The sequence below is a fragment of the Phalacrocorax carbo genome, chromosome 10 (assembly GCF_963921805.1).
Source record: "Phalacrocorax carbo chromosome 10, bPhaCar2.1, whole genome shotgun sequence".
NCBI lineage: Eukaryota > Metazoa > Chordata > Aves > Suliformes > Phalacrocoracidae > Phalacrocorax > Phalacrocorax carbo.
In genome coordinates, this window is record NC_087522.1 from 21,657,227 (window position 1) to 21,665,237 (window position 8,011).

The window sequence follows — 8,011 nt, forward strand, 5'->3', positions numbered from 1 at the left end:
TGACCACATTCACTGTTCCTGGTTTCTATTCAGTGCCCAAAAGAGAAGCAGTCTGAAAAACAGGTCCTAGAAGAGTTCCATAAAGCAGAACATCTACAGAGCCATCTACGAGATGTGAAACAGGCATTCCAGCAGATTGAAAGAAATGCCAAGGTCAATCATAAATATCAGCATACACATACAATTAGAATGACCAAAGGCACAGTAGCCTAAGAATAAAATTTAAGACTGAGGCCACAATGATACATCTGGAAGTATCCAGAATATGAAACAGCATGTAAATAGTAATCAGAACGTGAGTAGTCTATATACAGTATCATTATGAGACAAGGTATCCGTAGATCAGTATCTTTAACTTCCCTTCAAATCCTTCCCCCTGCCACCAAACAACAAAACAAAGAACCCCCACATAACCTCTACAGAACATACTGATATATGAAGACTGCTTTCCCATGGTAACCTTCCCTCCTCCCACCCTTCTTCCTTCAGGATGTGCTCCCAAAAGATCTCAAAAGAAACTTACTCTTGATACTTTACACCTGAATAACAGGAAGCCTCCCACGCTAGCCTGCATATACTGGGCTGAGCTTCTTCCTCCTCCTCCTCCAGCTGTGTTCTCCCTGAGACAGGATTCAGAAGGAAGAATTCTTATCTCATAAAACTTTCATTCCCTTTTCTTAAAAAGAAAAAAAAAAAACACACCACACACACTTGAAACAAGAAATTCCACCACATATCTTCAAAGATGCCAAGGGGGGGGAAGGGAGACTAAGCAAGTCACTCTTGCATCATTCGAACAGTACTTTTACAAAGGGTACATCTACAGCACACAATGCATACAAGATAATTGAGGAAGCTCATGCTCCAAGACAGCACTGTGTTCATTTACTGTGCATTTCTGAGAACCACACTCACATGGTTATAATGCCTCCTGCACACAAGTCTCACCAATTACTTTCCTTTGGATGTGAGCAGGATATAGACTTTGAGAAACGAGGTGTTAGTAGCCCTGTGACACTGTGTCTTTATTTAAGTTGTTATAAACTTCAAAGATAAAGCATTGCTTTCTGAAAGCGAAAGACTGATTTCCAGATTGACATTTCTGGAGAAGGGTTTTTTCCCTGCATTATCATTGCTCTCTCCATCTGTTCAAAGCGTTGTATATTTAATATTTTTTAAAAATCTACTAAAAACATGATTCCTATGGTCTGTGTCACCAATTTTTCTTCCAGTGGGAAATCAACTGCCACAGCCCTGACATGTGCTATTGATGTGTAAAAGCAGAACAGTTCACCTCTTTCTGTATAGAAGTACAGCCTTACATCCAAAGCAGACAAGGGAGAATATGAAGCAGCACACAAGATTTTGAACCCAAAAGAAAATACTTCCTTGGAGACGCTGACCAGTTCTTTTCACCAGCATTTTTTAAATACGAGGCTGGAAATCAATCTTGTAACTGCAAGCACTTTGTGTATTGGAGACCCATAAGCTGTACAAATGAGTCTGGAGGAAAAATGAAAAAGCTACCACCACTCTAAAGACAATATTATTTATATCCTGAACTTAACCTTCCAATGCAGATCCTAAGTTTCCTTCTTCCTTTCCTCCTTCCACTATGAAGGGGCAGGACAGCATCATTCAACACAGGTTGGATGCTGTGACCAGTTCAGTCATCACACCACACCTACACCAACAGGTGAAGGGAAACACAGGTCTCTTGAAACAGCACACCATCAAGATATTCTACTCAACAATGGCTCTGCAAGGAATATAAGGTCCAGTTCCATTTCTGTGTTCTGGCAGCGTAAAGCCTTGTTGCCATCCCTACAAAAGCACTAAAATTATTAACAAAGGGCCAGTTTTTGTTTTGAACTGACAGATGTCAGACCTACAGCACCACAGGAAACATGGCCGAACACAGACACCTCTGTGGTTAAAATAATTTGCAAATCTCATGCCTTCAAATTAGCATTCTCTCTCTACTCAGAGTAATATGTGGTAATAAAGTCCTGGGTTTGTAGACTGAGATATGTTCATCTATGTGTATACACACACAATTTGCATATACTTACACCACCAGCAGGAGAGGTGAATATTGTTGCATTATTTAATAATTCTTAGATTGGGCCCACAAGTAATAATGCCAGAAGTAAAAAAAAAAAAAAAAAAGACATTTTAAAGTGTTAGGTACCAGTTAATACTACACATCAGTATTATTTAAGATATTTAGCTGAAACATCAAAAATGTTCAAAAGGACTTCACAGATATATAGCACTTTGCCATCTGAAAGATGGCATGCTATTTTGAAAGACTAATGTGGTATTAAAGTACAGCCATTTCTGGAACAGAGACTTAGAAAAACTAGCTGGTGCACAGAAGCCTGCACTACATCACAGGGTAGCAAGTCTGAACCAGAACAGAAAAGTAAACCCTTCTTTTTACAGCAAAAAATAAAGGATTTTTAACATCCCGTCAGAGTGAACAGGAGCTACTTTAAGATATACACAATAACACACATGAAATGTAGCACCAGAGTTTGGATTTCAGCTTGTCTTTTTAGGGAGAGAGATTTCAAAAATAAATCTACATATGCACAATGAAAGTGAGTTTACTGTGACAGGAGAAAGCCTTATCTTCTGAATTCCCAATCTTAGACTGTTTTTTCACTCCAGAAAATAACTCAGTAGACATATCACTTCAGTCATTTGACTTTGGCTGTACACAACAGAGCCAATCTGTTGACATTAGCAAGTGCAGGTACGTCTTTTCCATATACCTAAAATCATGCCTGTCCTGCAATAACAGATTTTATACACGAGTATAGCAGCCTAGTAATGATATATCTTGGATTCTTGTGTTCTAATACCCATAGAAGCTACAGCAGCAAACACTCAAATGCAATAAATACTTGTGTTTCCTAACAAATTGGCAACAGCAGCAACCACCAGAGTTGTCAGTCTGCACTCGCTGCTATGTGGATCAGGAGTCTCCCTGCAACTGTTCCCTTAAAGCCTAATAGGATCTGGGGTTGGTTTTTTGTTTTGTTTTGTTGTGTTTTGGGGATTTTATTTGTTTGGTCTGTTTCCTCCAGTCAGCTCCAAGCAGCAGCAGCAGCAACACAGCTCTGCACTGGGCTACTGCAGCAACAGGAAGCGACAGCAGTCACTGAGGCAGTGAACATAGTCCAGTCATCTGTGCCTCCCAGGGGAGAGAGTGGAAGATGACAGGTAGGAGGTCTCAGATATGGGTTTTTACCAGAGACTATCTCTTGGAATGTGCCAGCCTATCTGATGAGACCTGTAACACCACAGCTCCATTTCTACTAACATCCAAGCCACACAAATTGTTGGCACCCACTTATGTCTGCATATCCGGCAGTCAATAATCTTCTGATTACAATCAGAAGCCATAAAGTCCCTCTGCCAGCAAAAGTATAGCTTAAATATCTTTGTTACTGTCCTTCAGTGACAACTTCCTAAGCACCTAAATACTTTTAAAATGGGACTTAATTTTGGCAAGTTTTACATAGAAATTATTGAAACTTTTTATTCCTTTTGATACCACAGGAAAAAATATTGATTCATTAATCAGCACAATATTCAGTAAATTATACCTGAACACTTCCATTAAGAACAACAGCACTGAAGAGAAGGCAAGGTTTGACCAGAATATTTCTCACTGCTAAGGATACTTGAAAGGAAGAGACTGCATACATAGTCTCAAAGCACGATTTGAGTTTATATCAACTGATAACTTTTAAAAAATGCATACGCATATATCTATATGAAATACTAAGAGCTGATATATACAGAACCTACCACAAGATTTCCAGGAGTCACTTATTAGCATACAAGCACTCCTTGCCATATTAACAGCCAGAAGTACTAGATTTTTAAAAACCTCTTAGCTAATCCAGTGAAAGTTCAGTTTTATTTACCAACTTTTCTATGTTTTTTCAATACCTCCAACCAGCAGGGGAGACAAAGCTGATATATCAGGAGAAATAAGCTTCCCCTTCTTACTTGGAGAGAATTCTGGTTAAAGTACGTAACATCAGTGCCCCTGGACCTTTGAGCTATAAATACAAATAAATACACTTTGAGTAGTGTTGCAAAGGGATTCGTTGGTGTACTTCTGCTTTTTAAATTGATTTTTATAGGAATTCGATACTTGGTACAAAAGAGATCCAGAAGTCCCCTACAGAGCCAAGAGAGGGCCGGTTTGTGCAAGTGCACTACTGCCCTCTCCTGGGGCGGATCAGATCTGCTCCCGACTTTACACCGCCCAGCAGATCCTGAAGGGAGAGCTGCACCTCCAAGACCACCAGGACTGCTTTGGGAGCTCGAGATTTAAAACAAAACAAAATTTAAAAAGTAAACCACACATACAGGATAAACGCAGCGAGTTATTAATCATTATATAAACTGTGATAATTCATCACCTTAAGTGCTGCAGCAGTTTGTTCCTTCCTTCGAGACCTGATGAAAGAGAATCCAAAAGTGATTTTCAGCATTAACAGCAGAGCTAGCCTGCTGGACAGCATAATATTCTGAGAACCAAGATTAAAAAGTCAACCAGCAACTTTCACATTCAAAAATACCTAAAAGCTTTGACATCATTACTGCAGGACTACTGCAGCTCATAATGCAAAGAGTAAGCATACAAAGTTATATAGGCTCTTAATGCAACTACTTTGATTTCAGGAGCATTAGAACAAGGGTAAACTCTACTGTCAGGCAAAATCCTGCTTTTGATTACCCTGCACAAGCCCTGTGTAATTCATGGGCCCAGGTCCACCTTCCGTTTACCAAAGCTTAATGAGTTGCCTTATGTAAGCTAAGCTTCAACTGGCAGAATGCAGTTTTAGCCCCAACAAGCATGAGATAAAATACATAGCTTAAGCCTCAGCACAAAAGGAGATTCAGCAAACTAATTGTAGTTTTCAGACTGCTAAGAATGAACAGGTTCAGGTACTGCAGTTCAGCTGAAAGGCAACCCACTAAACTACAATAATCTTAAGCCTACATTCAAACCATAAATTCTAATATTATTAACAAAATTTGGTCTTTACAGAATGTTTAAATGCAATTTACAATTGTATTTTAAACCTAGTTAAGAAACTAAGTAAATATAGCCTGAACTTATGTATTTAATGGACTATGCAGGTATAAATCCAGTCCCTCAAGCCAAATAAGCAGAAAAACAGCCAGAACAAATGCAGGACACAACTTGATGGCAGAGTGCATTCTGCAGGTCAGGATGTCCATAACCAATCTAAGAACCAGCCTGAGATGAGCAGCATTCAAATGCAATCAGCCCAAGCACAGCCAATTTCATGAACGCTGACTGAAAACAACTGATCAGGTATCAGTTCTCAAACTGAAACTCCCACATCCTTTTTGACCATAAGGTTTATCAAAGTTAACACCGTTGTGCAGCTGTAAAACATCATACAGCTCTCAAACGTGACCACAGCCTGCAAAACGCACTCAGTGCTAGGAAGGCCTCAGCTAGGTAGTGGTACATCCAGTTTTTGGGAACACGCTTCAAGTGAATATGAATTCCCTATGGAAAGGGTCCAGAAAGGAAACAAGAATGATCAAAGGTAAGAGTTGTCATCAGTAATATCTGAGTGAATTGGCATTCTTTAGCCCCTCTTTAATCTAGAGGAAAAAGACTCAAGTGGGACAGCATTACCAATTTTCAAGTGTGTAATATGGTTGCAGAGAACAAGGTAATAAATTGTTTTCTGTATCAACAGAAGGCAGAAAAAATAGCAGTAATGGGTTTAAATTGCAGCAGTAAGCATTCAGGTAACACACAGAAAATCTTTCAGGAGGTATAATAAAATAATCAGAATAAATCAAACCAAAAGGCTTTAAGAAGAGGTTAGACAAACAATTGCTAGGGAACAATGTAGGAGTGGTATGTGTATTTTATTTGTATATTTCCTTTAGATACATACATATACACACAGAAAACCAGTGATCTCTGAAACATCTTCCAGTCTATTCTTGTATTGCATATACTTGCTATGGAAATTCATAGACAAGTGAGAAAACAAATCATTTAACATACTTCTTCCCTGATGGTAATTCTATTTCAGTGGAGTCAAACCCACAGCTTACAAGCAGCATATTGGTCCCAGAATCTCAAACACTGCTCACTGGCATCAGAAATTAAAAAGATATAACACAGCCAACAAAAGAAACAGAGTATAACATTACCTGTAAAACATCAGAAATTCTGAATTCCTACCTACAGGAGAAAAACCCACTGCCTAGAATGCTGTCCATAGGTGTATCAGCATCAAATTTACATACAGACCATCTAGTACCAACATCATAAAAACCATCATTTTGAATCCAGTCTACACCAGTGACAGCATTAACAACTTAACAGTTCACAGAAAGGGCTGCTGATGCAGCTTTCTACAAGCACTCTTCTCCTGTTACTGTACTAAAGTTCAAAATTGTCTTGTGGAAGCTAAGGATCAGTATCATTAAACCACTATGAGAAACATGCCTAATCAATGAAAAATGCCTTGGAATTAGACCATGCTGGCGGTCTGCCTTGTAAAGGCAAAGAAATGGAGCTCACAAACCATAAAAGCTGCTGGTGAATTCTCTGGCTGTCCATATCCTCAAAGGCATACTACCCTGGGCTATTTTTAACTCTTTGCATTTTTGAACTTAAAACACAGACCAAGTGAGTGAGAGACAGAACATTTCCAAAAATTACTCTCCTGCCAAGTACCCATAGCAAACCTGTGCAAGGTCTAAACGTTTGAAGGAAGAAGTAAAAATCCATTGCCTATTTTCCCAGTACTGACATTTTCTTATTTAAAATTATTAAAGTGATTTAACAAGCCCTATCTTTTTGGAAGGAAAGAGGCTAAACTCCTGTTTTTTCCACATTTTTGTGTGTGAAGTATAGCTCATGCTTTGCTGTAACCTTAATCATCCATCAGAGGAATAAACATTTGTACCATACTGGTTTTAATGTTTTACTCCTAGATGCTATATAAGCAGGAAGGGGAAGACAAAGGCCACTATACAAAATTAACTTAAGGACACCTTTAATAAAGGATTAGAAAGAGAAGGGGGTTCTTACAATGACTGCAAAGAGGTGGTGGTTACGGCTACATCATTTTGTTGCTCTTTCAGCTTTTGCTGACCAACTGAGGAGCGCTGATCTCTTCCTGCTACTGACTGCTGCAGCCCCGAGTTTATTCTCCCACCTTGCCCGTTTGCTTCATGCTTCCCAAAGCTGCCCTAATGCCTCAGTATAATCCATCTGTTTATTGCCCAGCACCAGAAGGCCCAAAAAATATTTGAGCAACTGGATCATAGAATCCTTACAGTTGGAAAAGACCTCTAAGATCATCAAGTCCAACCATCAACCCAACACCCTCATGCCTCCTAAGCCATGTCCCATAATGCCACATCTACACATTTTTTTAACTCCTCCAGGGATGGGACTCCCCCACCTCTCTGAGCAGCCTGTTCCAGTTCCTGACCACTCTTTCAGGAAAGAAATTGTTCCTAATATCCAACCTAAACCACCCCTGACTCAGCCTAAGGCCATTTCCTCTTGTCCTCAGCTTGGAGGGTCACTTTAAAGCCACCACTCTCTTTTCTAGACTCTTGAGGAATTTAGAGAGGCTGTAACAGCTTCTAGCTCCTCAAAGCCAAAGGATGGCCTTTTTTCTGGCCAGAGGCCCAGAAAAAGCAGTTGTACCCTTTCAAGCCCCACCCCACAGAAACACGCCTCTCTGCCTCCTTCCCCCACCATACCCTACAAAGCCACTGCCTTCAGCCCCAATTCATGGAGGAACGCGCTTCCCCTCACTGAGCTCAACTATTGACCCTCCTCACCGCACAGAGGCCTCCCCACCCGTTCGCCCCCTCAGCCCAGTGCCTCCCCTCGCCACAAGCGGGGCCCGAGGCTGCCCGCCGCCCAGCAGCACGCTTCCCGTCAGGGGCCCTCACCCCTCAGCCGCCTGAAGGC